The sequence below is a fragment of the Poecile atricapillus genome, chromosome 25 (assembly GCF_030490865.1).
Source record: "Poecile atricapillus isolate bPoeAtr1 chromosome 25, bPoeAtr1.hap1, whole genome shotgun sequence".
Lineage (NCBI taxonomy): Eukaryota > Metazoa > Chordata > Aves > Passeriformes > Paridae > Poecile > Poecile atricapillus.
In genome coordinates, this window is record NC_081273.1 from 1,905,207 (window position 1) to 1,918,420 (window position 13,214).

At 54.3% G+C, this 13,214-nt stretch overlaps 1 protein-coding gene across 1 annotated transcript in view; it reads left to right on the forward strand.

Moving 5' to 3' along the window:
* Window positions 1–10,048: 10,048 nt before the first annotated feature.
* CDON (cell adhesion associated, oncogene regulated) overlaps window positions 10,049–13,214 on the forward strand; it is a 56,686-nt gene continuing 53,520 nt past the window's right edge. The window contains exon 1 of the mRNA XM_058856938.1: window positions 10,049–10,248. The gene's annotated coding sequence lies outside the window, so the exon portion shown is untranslated. The remainder of the gene's footprint in view (window positions 10,249–13,214) is intronic.

A 13,214-nucleotide genomic window follows, 5' to 3' on the forward strand; every position in this document is an offset into this window, starting at 1 on the left:
AAGAATCTGCAGGACTCAGATGCTGGGTGCAAGAAGCAGGATGCAGAGGGCAGGATGTGGAATGAGAGGTTCAGATGCAGAGCACAGGGTACAGATCCAGGATTGGGGATGCAGGGTGTGAGAAGTGGGATGCATGGTGCAGGATGTGGGATGAAGAGTGCAGGTGCAGGACATGAGATGCAGGGCACAGGGTACAGATCCAGGATTTGGGATGCAGGAGACAGCCACAGGATGCTGATCCAGGGGATGGGTGTGTGATGCAGAAGCAGGGTGCAGGTGGAGGGTGCAGCTCTAGGATAGAAGAAATGGAATGTGGAATCCAGGGTGCAGGAGGGGGATGTAGGATGTAGGTGCTGGATTCAGGATGGAGATGTGGGGTACCAGTGAAATTCCAGGATGGTGATGCACCACTTCAAACCCAGAAGAATGGTGGGAGCATTTCCCATCTGATTTTTAGGGGCAAATGAGAGAATTTCCCAATAGCATCAGCTTCTTTGGGACTGGAAATCAAACAGAATTCCAGAATCAAACAGGATTCCAGAAGCATTTTTCTTTTCTGAACTGCCCCCATCAGCTCAGTGTCTCCAGGACAGAAGTATTCATATAGAGAAAAAAACCCTAAAGCTGGAACAATTCCATCTGAAGACACCCAAATCCAGCATTTCCCTCCTCTCTCCTTAGCATTTCCCACTGTGGAGGTGCCTGAGGGACTGGATTTGTTGGATTTTTAACTCAGGAGATGTTTTAGCTCTTGCAAAAGCATCGCAGCAGCCTTGGGAATGCCGCCACATTAATAAAAGCAAAAATGCAGAGGAGTCTGTTAAGGAAACTCCTGCAAAAATCCCTTCCAGAAACATCGTGGTCAATATTAGCTCTTGGTTGGAGCTTTGTTTTCCTGTTTTATTTCATTGGGAAAATGAGTTTTGGAGGTCATCACGTGCCCAGAGGATGGTGCAAGGTGGGTTTTGGCAGAAGGTTTGGCCCCTGGATCCTCCAGTCAGTATCAGGGAGGGATTTTGTGGGGAAAAAAACCTGGAATTTACAGCTTCAAATTGGAACTTTCAGGTTAAAACTTACAACAATCACCCTGAATTGGAGGGTTGGCACTGTGGATGCAGCCTGGCAGTGGTGCCAGGGACACAGATGAGGCCCCAGCAGTGCCTCTTGCCTGGCAGGCAGGAGAGGGAGAAAAATGCTTTAAAAAGGTACAAAAAAAAGCTCCAAAGCAGAAGGCTGAGGTCATTTTCTTGGCGAGGAAGTCGGCTCCTTCCAAATGCCTCCGGGTCGGGTTTAATATCAGCAGAAACATTCTTGGGCAGGGTGGGGAGAAAGTGCTGCTCTCACCATCGAGAGCAGAACCCTCAAACCTCCAAATGCCCGAGAGGAAAAACCCCAAATACCCTGAAACCCCCCCAAATCAGCTCCCCAGCCCCCAGACTGTTTCTTTGGAATCTCTAGGTGTGGAGTAAATGAGGATTGGGTTGGGAGAGGTGTGAAAACAGTTCATGGAGGAGAGGAAAATCCCCCCTGGGAGCAGGGAATTGAATCATTAAAGTGGCTTTGGAGCATCATTTGGCCACTGCTGGGATTTTTGGGATGTGGAGAGGAGGAAAGTGAGGGGGTCTGGCAGTGAAAATGCCATTTTTCCCATTGTCCTGGAGAGTTTTATCATCACTTCAATCCCTCCTTGATTTAGCATCATCTCGGCGGGCTCAGCACCCAGCAACAACCCCCTGGGGCAAAGGGACCTGCGTGCAAGGAATATCCTGCTGGAAAATACATCAAAAAGGAGGGGAAAATTAAATGGATTTCATCTGCTGTGCTCTGCTCACAGGGCTGACTGAGAAGCTCAGGGTCCTGCCAGCGCCTTGCACGAGCCCTCGGTCGCCCTGTGGAGCTGTTGTGGCTTTTCCAGGGATTTTACACATTAGGAGGGGGTGGTTGGACCGTGTTTGTTTTGCTAAACCTCACCAAAACCCAAACCAGAGCTCAGAGGGAGGAGGAGGTGGGAGATGCAGGGAAAGGTTATTAAAAAACAGGGGGAAAACAAAAAAACAAGAGCTGAAGTGGGGAATGAATTTGGGATTGGAGCAGAGCAGGGATATGACAGTGGCAGGGATATGACAGTGGCAGGGATGTGGTGCTGGCAGGGATGTGTGGGTGGCAGGGATGCTGCACCTTGCTGGGGATGTGCATCCCACCAAAATCAAGATGGAAAAAAAATTCCCCAGGAGAATTGGGAGGATAAGAAGCATCAGGAGGGCTCTGATCCCACTGGGAGGGAGGCTGTGAGGCGATGCTCTGCTGTGGAAGGGGATTTTCCTCCGTGCTTGCACATTCCTGCCGTCAGCAGTATTTACAAGACAGCACCAGGAGAAATCCCAGGTTGGCTGGACCTCCTCCCGCTGGGGATCTGCTCCTTAACCCTGGGGCTTTCTCTTTCATCCCTTTGGTTTGTGCTATCTGCACCCCATAGTTCCAATCCCTCCTGTGCCTAACTCCTGCTCATGACATTCCAGAGCAGCCCCTCCCAAAATTTTCACCATCCCAGCACCCACAGCTTCCCCTGCAGCCTTTCATAGAGACAAGGCTGCTCTCGGGTGCAGGGTTTGGGATGGACTCCACAGGGTTGCTCCATCTTCAGGCAGTGCTGGGAAGACCCAGCAGCAACGTCCTCTCCTGGAAAAAGGCCCTGGGAAACATTGCAGAATGGAGAGAGGTTTGTGGGATGCAGGGATGCAGCAGCACACAGGGATGCTGGTAATGTCCAGGGATGTTTATGGGATGCAAGGATGCAGCAGCACACAGGGATGCAGCAGTGCCCAGGAAAGTTTCTGGGGTGCAGGGATGCAGCAGCTCACAGGGATGCAGCACACAGGGATGCAGCACACAGGGATGCAGCACACAGGGATGCAGCAGTGCCCAGGAATGTTTATGGGGTGCAGGGATGCAGCAGCTCACAGGGATGCTGTGAGCATCCCTGGGCAATGCCCACGGATCTTTATGGGATGCAGGGATGCTGGCAGTGCCCAGGAATGTTTATGGGATGCAAGGATGCAGCACACAGGGATGCAGCAGCACACAGGGATGTTGGCAGTGCCCATGGATGTTTATGGGGTGCAAGGATGCAGCACACAGGGATGTTTATGGGGTGCAGGGATGTAGCAGCTCACAGGGATGCTGGCAATGCCCAGGGATGTTTATGGGATGCAGGGATGCAGCACACAGGGATGCAGCAGCTCACAGGGATACAGCAATGCCCAGGGATGTTTATGGGATGCAGGGATGCAGCAGTGCCCAGGAATGTTTATGGGATGCAGGGATGCAGCAGCACACAGGGATGCTGGCAGTGCCCAGGGATGTTTGCAGCATCCAGGGCTGTTTGCAGCAGTGTGCAGGGATGCTGGCATTGCCAGGGCTGTTTGCAGCAGTGTGCAGGGATGCTGGCATTGCCCAGGGCTGTTTGCAGCAGTGTGCAGGGATGCTGACAGCACACAGGAATGCTCAGGGTGTGTGGGATGTTAGCAGCACCCAGGGATATTGCCGTGCACGGGGATATTTGTAGCACACCGGGACCCTTGCAGCATGGCGGGGATGCACAAAACCACTTTACAAGAACACCTGCAGCAGCTTTTCAGGCCTTCCCTGCCTCAGTTTCCCCTTGCTGAGAGGCAGGGCTGTTGGTTTCTCGGGGCTCAGCCTCATGGGACGCTGTGGTGTGGGGAGACCTGGCCGTGCTGTGGCCGCCTGGCTGTCGGCTCCGCGCTTGGCCAGCGGCCAGGGCAGCGCTGGGGGCCCGCTGCTCGCCAGATGCGATAAGGAAAGGTTTGGCTGAGGCTGGAAAAAAGAGAGAAAAAGAAGAGCGGGGGGGGGGGGAGCGGGGGGGGAAAGGGAAAATAAAAAAAAAGCAAAAGCAAAGCAAATTCCTTGGCAAATCAAAGCAAAATGCTTGCACACGGCCTTGCATCCAGCCATCAGTCTTGATAAGGGGCTCTGGAGAGGAGGAGGAGGAGGAGGAGGAGGAGGCAAGCTGACACAGGGAACCTGACAGCAATCCCTCTTCATGGCAAAAAACCAGTCAGATTTCCCACTGCCAGGTAACAAGGGGCCCAGACCTGGCATGCCTCAGTTTCCCCACTGCATGCCAGCACTGAGGTGTGGCAAAGGGGTTAAAACCGCCTTGGAGGGGTTAAACGGGGCGATTTTCTGCCGGGTTTTATCCAAAACATATGTTTTCACCACTATTCGAGTTATCTGGGATATTTCCTGCGTGTTTGCTCCTATGGCAACCGGCCCAGCATGAAAGACCTATTTACTGGGCCCAGGGATAAGGAGCAGCCATATGGTGTCAATTTTGAAGGCGCTCCATCCCCTCCGCCCGTCTCCGGTTCTCTCTCCACCACGGTCCTGGCCCCTCGAGAGGTGTCCACCAAGAGCTGGGTCCAGCTGGGGTGGGAATGGGCACCATCAGCAAAGTGAGGTGGTGGGTTGGGTTTTGGGGAGCTCAGAGAAGGTGGTGATTGGATGCAGCAGCGGACTGAGATCCTGTGGGTTCCTTCAGGAGATGGGGATGGAGTGAAGGTACCTGCAGCAGCCACCTGAGATCCTTCAGGAGATGGGGATGGAGTGAAGGTACCTGCAGTACCCACCTGAGATCCTTCAGGAGATGGGGATGGAGTGAAGGTACCTGCAGTACCCATTTGAGATCCTTCAGGAGATGGGGATGGAGTGAAGGTACCTGCAGTACCCACCTGAGATCCTTCAGGAGATGGGGATGGAGTGAAGGTACCTGCAGCAGCCATCTGAGATCCTTCAGGAGATGGGGATGGAGTGAAGGTACCTGCAGTACCCACCTGAGATCCTTCAGGAGACAGGGATGGAGCGAAGGTACCTGCAGCAGCCACCTGAGATCCTTCAGGAGACAGGGATGGAGTGAAGGTACCTGCAGCAGCCATCTGAGATCCTCCAGGAGACAGGGATGGAGACAAGAGACCCACAATGCTGATCTGAGTTCCACCAGGAAGATAAGGATGGAGACAACATCCCTGAAACACTGAGGTCCATACAAAGAGAAGGTTGAGGACAAGCTGCCTGAACCATGGGCCCAAGGTCTGTCCAGGAGTCCAGGCTGGAGACAAGGCTCCAGCAAGGCTCATTCCAGCTGGGCCTGGGGCAGGAAGGTGCTGGGGAGGTCACGGGCCACAGAACCTTTTATCACCCTCAGAATCCTCCACAGAGGTGCAGGGAGTTCTGTCCCACCCCACCCCACTTCCCAGAGATAACCCCACTGCATGGGGTAGCTCTTTGCTCCTTCCTAAAGACTGAGGCAATTTTTGGTGCCAAAGCAACTCCATGGAGTTAAATGACCAAAATACAGGAAAATGAGGCAAAATCCCCCTGTAGTCTGCTGGGGAAAAAAAAAAATAAAGTAAATAAAGTATTTCCTAATAATTTTAATTTTATTTTGTTGCCACTGGGTGTTTGCTGCAGGGGAGATGATAAAGCTGGGCAGGACCAGGCACAGCGTGGGACAGGGGATTTTGGGAATGATTCACTCCCAAAGCCTCCTGCAGAGGTATTTTTGATGAAAAAAAAAAAAAGCCAAAATAGATTAGTTGGGGCTTTTTTAAGAAAAAAAAAAAGGTTTTATAGCAGTGACCCTTCCCACCAACCTCACCAATTTTCTTTTTAATAAGGAATAAAAAACCTTTCAGCCAAAAAAAACCCCTTTTCTATGAAAACATGTGTTCAGGTCAAAAAGCCACTTTTCACTGGGGGGAAAAATAAACCAACAAAACCCCCCTGACCAATGCATGAAGTGATGGGTTGGCAAAGCTCACAGGGAGAAGCAGCTTCTTTAGAGGTAATATCTCTCCTCCTCTTCCTCCTCCTTTCCTTGTCTTCATCTTCCAGTCCTCCTCATCCTTTAGTCCTTCTCCTCTTCCTCTTTTCTCTCCTGTTGTCTTGTCTCTTCTCATCTCCTCATCTTCATCTTCTCTTCCCAGGTGATGTGATCTTCTCTTTCCACGTGTGCTCCATCCCAGCACCCCTCCAGCCTCTGTGCCCTGCTCCTGATCCATTCTCCTGGAGTGGAATCCCGAGATTCCCCCCTCACACACGTTGCCTGTCACGCTGCAGGGCACATTCAGCAGCTGCTGCCACCCAATGCCACCTGCACTGCCAAGGCTGGGGGGCACCAGGCTGGCACCTGCTGTCCCCTTCCCAAAAAGGACCCACAAACCTTCCCTCCATGAGGATCATTGGGTGGCAAAGGGCATCGGGGCTTTGGGCTGGCCCTGTGGAGAGACACAGAGACTGGCACAAGGCACCTGCTGGAATCCAGGCCAGGGGGATGGGACAAGGACAAGCTGATGGGGACCAGGACGTGATGATGGGGACAGGGACAGAGCATGGGGACCGGGATGAGAGATCTGAAGGGGGCAGGGGTGGGATGACAGGAACTGGACAAGGTCCTTGTTGGAGGCAGGAGAATGGGGACTAGAAGGAGGTGCCTGCCAGGGACAGGATGATGAGAACCAGGACAAGGAAGCTGCTGGGGAGGTGGAAGTGGGAACTTGGGAACCGGGATGAGGCACTGCTAGAGACAGAAGCAAGGAGACCACAAAAAGGAACCCAGCGGAGCCCAGCATGGGGCAACAGCGACCGGACCATGGCGATGGGGAGCATCTCCCACCCTCAGCCCCTGCACCCCTGATCTCCGCAGCCGAGCCCGCAGCGGTGGAGGCGAGCACGGGGCTCCGCGCTCGGCTCAGCCCAGAGGCGGCGGTGCCGAGCGGCTCCCGCGGGGCCGGCAGCGCCGAGCCCCGGAGCACCGGGAGCTGCCGGCTCAATGCCGGGGCCTCACTCCCACGAGCGGATGAAAGGCTCCCTGTCCAAGCGGCATTAGACGCGCTGCGAAGGCTCATTCCCGATCGGTCACGCTCCGAGGCGCAGCTGCAAAACCCCCTCCGGGAGCCCGGGATGCTCCGGGGGCTTTGTTCGGAGCGGCCCCGCTTCCCGGGGAACCGTGACAAGACGATGGGATTACGGGGCAGGAGAAATAAAATAAAATAAAACCCAACCTCGCTGGGACCACGCTGGCTGGGCGGAAAAACAAAGGGGACCCTCGAATTCCCTCGTGCTCCTGCCAGGAATGATGGCCCCACCTGGGCGGGGGGAAGGGGCCGGCATTCCTGGCAGGAGAGGGCTTGAGGATCCCCAAGGAGGGAGGGTGGCTTTTTGGGGATCTGCCCTCGATTTCTGCTCCCAAATCCCAGCTCTGAGCAAGCAAGGAAAAGAAGGAAAGGCTTGCAGAAAGCAATCCTTATGAGGAGGGGAAACTGTATGGAGGAAAGCCTTGTGAGGAAGGAAATTTCACAAGGAGGAAAACTTGCAAGGAGGTAAAGCCTTGAAAGGAAGGAAACCTCCAAGGAAAAAAACCTTGCAAGGAGGAAAACTTTATACGGATGATAAACTTTGGGTGGGGAAAATATAACAAAGAAGGAAAATCTTGCAAGGAAGAAAAACCTTGCAAGGAGGAAACCCTTAGGTAAGGAAGGAGATATTGTAAGGAAGAAAATACTCCAAGGAGGAAATAATTTCAAGGAAGGAAAAACTTTCAGTGTAGGAAAATCCTTGTATGGAGGAAAATGTTCCAAGAAGGAAAACCTTTGACAAGGAAGGAAATCGTGCAAGAAGGAAAACCTTGAAGGAGAATAAATCTTCCAAGGAAGGAAACCTCAGAGGTTTGGAGGAAGTGAGCAGGTTGAAGGGAGAGGTTCTGCACCTTCCTTGTGGGAGAAGAACGATCCCTCCTGGCACAGGGCCCGGCACGGTTTGGCTGAAGTTAATTGGGTTAGTGAGCGGCTAAAGGGCGTAGCTTGTCCGGGCGCCTTCTCCCTAATGAGCATCTCATTTGAATCTATGCAAAATAGCAGGGAGCATGGAGACATGCTAATTAAAGTGATTGCTGTTCGCTAATTAAGCAGCAATTCTCCTGCCCAAGAGGGTATTCTCATGCAAATGAGCTCAAGGAGGGGAAAACATCGCCCCAAAAATTGTACAGGGAGAAATCGCAATTTGGCACCACCCCTGGTCTGCAAAACACCTTCATTATGATCCTCATTTTGAGTATTTTTATCCCAAAAAACAGACTTGGCCGTCTCTTCTGTGCTGAGAACAATCCTGAAGCCCTCATCTTTTCCAGTGGCTGCCATAAATCAAGTCATTTAACCCCTCAGCTGTGTCAACCCCCATTTTGTTTTATTTTGAAGTATTTTCTTCAGATTATGGGATTAAAAATTTAAAAAACAGATTAAAAATCTGTTGAGGATTTTTCTTCATTTCTTTCCTCCCCTTTCTCACTTGTGGAAATAATGACGTCCTACAGGAATCCTCCTGAGGGATAAAATTAGGGCTGGTAAACACAGGGTAGTGCAGTGTTTTGGTCTCACAGGTTTGTCCAAAACCATGAGATTTTATTTCAAGTCTAGTTTTTTGGGGGGGGGAATTTTAAGTTCCTCTTTTTTCTTTATTTTTGAACATAGCAACTGTGTTTCTTTGCACTCTGCTCCATGTGGCGCTGAAGCCTTTTCAGGTGCAACTCTCCTTGGAATAAATCCCTTTCCAGCTACTACTTGTGGATGCCACCAAAATACAGCAAATTCCCAAAAAACAGGGCATGTTGGGCGTATTTTGGGTGTGTTTGGGTTCTTCCAGAAGGGGTCGATAGTTTGGGCACAGTACGAGCCCTTGATAAAGGCCATTTTTGCTGTTTTTTAACGCGAGTACGGGGTTCTTGGTGGAGTCATCCGGAGAAAGATGATGCGTGGAGCATGTGTGGCGTGTGGGGGCATTTCCCAGCCCTTTGGAAAAAGCGAGAGCCACTCCCTCGCTCCAGCGACACTCCGACCATCGAGGCAGGAGAGCCGCAGTGGGAGCCGCGGGTTCGTGGGGATGGGCACGGGATGAGCTCTGCAGTCGCACAGGGGGAGGCTCCCGGGAGGCCGCCCAGGTGAGCTCGGTGCTCAGGTGCGCTCGGATGGGGGCACAGGGGGACTGTCACACGGGGACTGTCACAAGGGGACTGTCACAGGGGGACTGTCACACCGGGACTGTCACACGGGGACTGTCACAGGGGGGCTGTCACAGGGGGGCTGTCACAGGGGGGCTGTCACACCGGGACTGTCACAGGGGGAGAGGTGGTGCGGGAGCGCACGGCTGCGGCTCTGCGGCTCTGCCCGAGCGCCGGGGGAGCACAGCGGGTGCTGGGACCCTGCGGCTGCCTGGGTGCCCGCTGGGTGCCCTCCCAGCCCCGCGGGTGCTCAGCTGCACCTGTTCGGGGTGTCCCGGCTGTTCGGGGTGTCCCGGCCGCGCTCTGCCCGGTGCCGCCGGTTCGGGGGTGTCCCAGCGGTTCGGGGGTGACCCGATGGCTCGGGGATGTCCCGGTGCCGGCTGTTCGGGGGTGACCCGGCAGTTCGAGGGTGTCCCGGCGGTTCGGGGGTGTCCCGGCCCTTCTCTGCGCGGTGCCGCCGGTTCGGGGGTGACTCGGAGGTTCGGGGGTGACCCGGCCCTGCTCTGCCCGGTGCCGGCGGTTCGGGGGTGTCCCGGCCCTGCTCTGCCCGGTGCCGGCGGTTCGGGGGTGACCCGGCCCTGCTCTGCCCGGTGCCGGCTGTTCGGGGGTGTCCCGGCCCTGCTCTGCCCGGTGCCGGCTGTTCGGGGGTGTCCCGGTGCCGGCTGTTCGGGGGTGTCCCGGCGGTTCGGGGGTGTCCCGGTGCCGCGGGTTCGGGGGTGTCCCGGCGGTTCGGGGGTGTCCCGGCCCTGCTCTGCCCGGTGCCAGCGCGGGGACCCCTCGCGCACGTGCATCCCCTGCCGCCCTCCCGCCCCCCTTAAAGGGCCCGCACCGCCCCGCTGGCCGCAGGCTCGGACCGCGCTCACCGCCGCCCGCTCCCTCCCCTCCCCGGGCGGTGGGTCCGCCCGCGGGGCACCCGTGCTCCCCTCCCCCGGCCGGCGTTGGTTCGCTCCGCGGGGCGGGGCGGGGCGGCGGCGCCTCCCCCGACACGGGGCGCCGGTGGGAGCGGGGCGGGGAGCGCGGCGCGGGGGGAGATAAGCGGCGCCGAGCGGCCGGGCGGCGCTGGATGGAGGCTCCCGCCCGCCGGGACGCCCGCCCCAGCCTGGAATGTCCTGGCGAGCCGCCGCCGAGCGGCACCGGCACCAGGACCGGGACCAGGGAGGGGGCGCGGCGGAGAGGTAACGCGCGCGCTTCCCGCTGAGGGGGCGCGGGCGGGCGCGCGCCGGGAGGGGCGAGCGCGGCTCCTCCGGGAGGGGCGGGGGCGGCCCGGGGCGGCCGCAGGTGGTGGCTCCCGCCTCACCCCGCAGGGCTCGGCTCCTGTCACCCTCAGGGCTCGTCCGTGCCCTCGCCGCGCGGGGCTCAGCCGGTGCACCGCGCTCACCGGGGAGCGGGACGAGCCCTCGGAGCTGCCCGCCTCTGATTTATGGTCTCATTTCGCAGGGAACGCGCCTCCACTCCCCTCTATTTGTCATTTAAACGCTGCTCTGCTTGAAGGAGGTGCCGTAGGGGATGGGTTTGGGGTCGCGTCCAGCCTCCTAACCGCCTTAAAATGGTTAATCTCAATGTTTTTAACCTGTAAGGTCACTTTTCTCTGCAATTAGAGCGATGGAAAGTCAGTCCCTAAGGCAGGAGGTGGTGTGCGATGCCTGCCTGAGGTCTCTGGCTGTAAAGCATCCTGACATCTTATCTCTGTTATTATTATTTTTATTGCATTAAGCTGCCTACCTTCTTAAAGCCACGCGATTCTTGAATTTTAAATTACTTTCCCTTGCTTTGTCTGTCTCTTTGCCAAAAACAAATATAAATTATGTAGCTCCTGACTTCTCATGGAAGAACTTTCCAGTCGTCTATCCCATGCTTTCCAATACTGATGTTTTTTAAACCAAAAGAGATGTGTTTTTCTGCCGTGACACACTGTCGGGCAGCAAACAGGCAATGTTTACTTTGCTCCCGCCTCGTAACTGTGTAAAGGGTTGGTGAAAGGGTAAATGTGATGGCTTTATGTAGCTTTTTTTCTTTTTAATTATTATTTTACTGCTCTCCCCAACTGCTTTGCTGCCTCTGGGAAGGAGTAGTCGCGCCGATCCTGTGGCTGTAAAGCTGTCAGCTCTGAAGGGCTGTTTACTCAATGAGTTGTATCTTTCACACATGCACCAGAAATTCAATTTACTGACCCAAACACCAGCCACGGCCGCCGAGGTTCCCGGCAGCGTGGAAGCTTTGATTCTCTGGGGTTTTCTCCTTCGTGGCCCGGCGTTTTCCTTGAACAAAGCAGGTAATCCTGGGGTGCTGGTGCTCCCAGCCGAGCTGTGTGGAGCTCCTTTCCTTTTCTCATCTCCCACTACTCGGGTGTTTTGACAGCTATGGGATGTACAGCCTGCCCGTAGCTGCTTTAAGGAGAAAAACTGCTTTTGTGGTAGCAGTTGCTGTGGGCGACGGCCAGTTCTTTCTCCGTTCCAAAAATCTGCACTGAACGTTTCCCAGCACAATTTCTTAACGTTTTTCTGTTGAACTTGATATTATTTGCCTTAATTATAGCCAGCATGCTTTTGTTCCACCAAATTAAAATAGGTGGCGAGAGCATGAGTCAAACACATTGAAACCAAACCCTGCTTTTTCAAAGCAGCTACAAGCCTATCTTGTGGGGAGGACTTGGTAATGGAGTGATTAAAAAGAAATAAATATATTTGACCTGTATTCCCCTTTCCATAAGAAGAGGGAAGCCTCTGACTGGCTTGGTCTGCATCCCGGAAAATCCTCAGGCTTGTGGGGAGAGCCATGACTTGTTGAAAGCTGGATTCAGAGAGAAGGTGGGATCCACTGAATTACCTACCATGTTAAAAGGGTTTTTTTTCCCTCCTCAAGGGGTAGGAAGTGAGATGGGAACTGCTGCGGTGTGGAGGGATTAGTAACTCACTCTAGGATGAGCTCGGTGGCTTTGTCGCCTGGATTAAGGTGATTTACACCCTTAAGCTGCTCCGAGTGCTCGTAAAGAGCCATGCCTGTGTGTGCAAGGTGAAGTGTGGGCAGATGAGCTGGGTACACCACGGTAGTAGCTTCAGGGGTTGGGTTTTGCCATCCTTCGTGCAGACCTGGTGATTTTTCATCCTTTTTCTCTGGTGGGACACCAGCTCTGCGTTCTTAGCCACCAAACCCCTGGGATAGTGGCAGTGGGATTTGGGCTGCCCCCCCTGTGTGCCCCCTCTGCTGGATCACTGGGCTGCTCTGCTGCTAAAACACTTGGGTTTTACCCCAAATCTGAGGAGGGGGGGGAAAAATGCCTTGCAAGGAGAGGCCTGTCTGTGCAGGGCAAGTCCCACCAGTGCTTTCATTATCTCAAGGTGTGCTATAAGCCCATAAATGAGGCTCCTGCTTACTTTGGCTTGCTGGTGTGCCAGAGGAATAAGGCAGCTGTGCTCCGACTTCAGGTGATGTCACTTGAGGATTTTAACTGTCAGAGCTTAAAAATACTCTGGCTTGTTTAAAGACTGCTTCTGCAGATGTGGGAATGGGGAAGCAAAGCAATGGATTGTGAGTGCACAGCCACATCAGGATTCAGCATCTCATAAATCCCCCTCTGCCTGTCCCACTGCAGATCTGCTCTGCCTAACGAGGCCTCAGGTGTACCATGACCAGGGCATTAATTGGTGGGTGCTCAAGATGAGGCACTACCATGAACTGCAAGACCAACAAAGTCTTGGTGCCAAAGAACTAACTGGGAAGCATGTGATGATTAAATGATTTTGGGAATAAAGCTGTTTTCTGATGTGGTGGTACAGTCAGCAGTGCCTTCTCCCATACGGTTGTTGGTGTGACTGGGTGTGTACAGGACCAGCTGCTGTGATTTCAGGTTGTTTGCAGGGCTGGGTGTGAGGAGCTGTGGGTCAGGGGCTGATCTCTGAGTGTTTGTATGCAATATAGCACAAAGAATGAGCTGCATTGAAAGGTTCCCCGCAGGTTATGTGAGCTGTTTCTAGTTGTGTGTAAAAAGACATTGAACTTCACCAAACCCACTCTTCACACCTTCTCCAAGAGCTCCTTTACCTCCTGTCTTTCTGCCAGGCCTTTTAGCCTGTGGTGGAAAACTTCCTGTTCTGCATCTTCCTTGTTCCCATGTCCACAGGTGTGACTCTGGAGGGGTTTC